The sequence below is a fragment of the Vigna radiata genome, chromosome 8, assembly GCF_000741045.1.
Source record: "Vigna radiata var. radiata cultivar VC1973A chromosome 8, Vradiata_ver6, whole genome shotgun sequence".
Taxonomy (NCBI): Eukaryota; Viridiplantae; Streptophyta; class Magnoliopsida; order Fabales; family Fabaceae; genus Vigna; species Vigna radiata.
This window is the reverse complement of record NC_028358.1, coordinates 25,147,534-25,149,185: the sequence shown is the minus strand read 5'-3', so window position 1 is coordinate 25,149,185 and position 1,652 is coordinate 25,147,534.

The window sequence follows — 1,652 nt, the reverse complement described above, 5'->3', positions numbered from 1 at the left end:
ATATATATATATATATATATATATATATATATATATATATATATATATATATAAAAGTTTGATTCCACTGTAATTCTACTTACTCTTGATTAAATTCATTCATTCATATTTTTGCTTTTCTCTTGAGTTCTTTGTTTTCTTTCTTTTCTCAAACACTCACATGGTATCAAAAGAAAGAAAATAATTAGGGTTCTTCCTTTGCCCCTTTTCTTCATCTTCTGCTTTGTTCTCTTCTCATGGCTCTCTCATCTTCCACCACCGATCATATTTCTAATCCTGCCCATCCTCTGTTTCTTCATCCTGGTGAAAACCCAATCCTCATTCTTGTTAATCTGCCTCTCTCCGACACCAATTATCAATAATAGAGGCACGACATGCTTGTCGCTCTTGAAACCACAAATAAAGACAAATTCGTTCTTGGTACCATTTCTTGCCCTCCTCCTGATGATGTTCTTCATGAAGTCTGGAAAAGATGCAACAAAATGGTAATCTCATGGCTGCCATGACTCTACCCATCAAACAATCTGTTATGTGGATGGATTCTGCATATGAGATTTGGAACAATCTCCTCCAACGTTTTTATCATGGCGATAAGTTTCGCATCGTTGATCTCCAAGAAGCTCTTCAATTTTGCAAACAAGATGATTCTACTGTTTCTCAGCATTATACTCGTCTTCAAATAATTTGGAAAGAACTTTCTTTGTATAAGACTATTCTTGTCTGCACCTGTATTTCTCCTTGCAATTGGGGCTTATTGACCAAGATTCAACAAGAACGCAATGATGACTCTGTCATCAAGTTTCTCCGTGGCTTAAATGATGAATTTTCCCAAGTCCGTTCTCAAATTATGCTAATGGAACCTATGTCGACTCTCCCTAAAACCTTCTTTTTTGTCCTTCAACAAGAATGGGAATTTCATAATTCTTCCTCAAAAATTCCACAAGATTCCATGGCAAACGTCAATTTCCAAGACCCTCAGAACAAGACCTTTAATACCTCTCGTGGTGCGTTTTCTGTTCGTGGACGAGGACGTACCACAAAATTTGGTGGTCGTGCCAAATATTGCGATCATTGGAAAAGAATCAATCACACATCTGACAATTGCTGGATCAAATATGGCCTCCCTCAAGGTTATAAACCCAACATCAAACCGAATTTTGCTCCCTCCAATCCTTCTGCCCACCTAACTAATGGCGTTTCACTCACCCCCAATGACTCCACTGTTGATAAAACCCAAATCCAATGCAATTTTACTCAAGAACAATATGACGCTATTCTTGGCTTGTTGAAGCAGTCTCAACCTCCTACTCCTAGGGTGGCCAGCACCAATCAATGTACTCCACAATCATCAGGTTCTCTTTCTAAACCCAATTTTTCTTCTTGGATTATAGATAGTGGAGCTACTGATCATATATGTTTTTCAAAATTTCTTTTTAAATCTTTACAACCTATTACTCCTATTTCTATACGCTTACCAAATCACAGTTTTGTTACTACTACATTCTCTGGGACTGTTTTAGGCAATTTGATTTCGCACAATACTCTATTTGTTCCCAATTCTCTGTTAATCTTATTTCTATTTCTAAACTATTACATTCCAATAATTATTTTGTTGTCTTTCATTAAAATAGTTGTCTCATTGTGCAGATGGA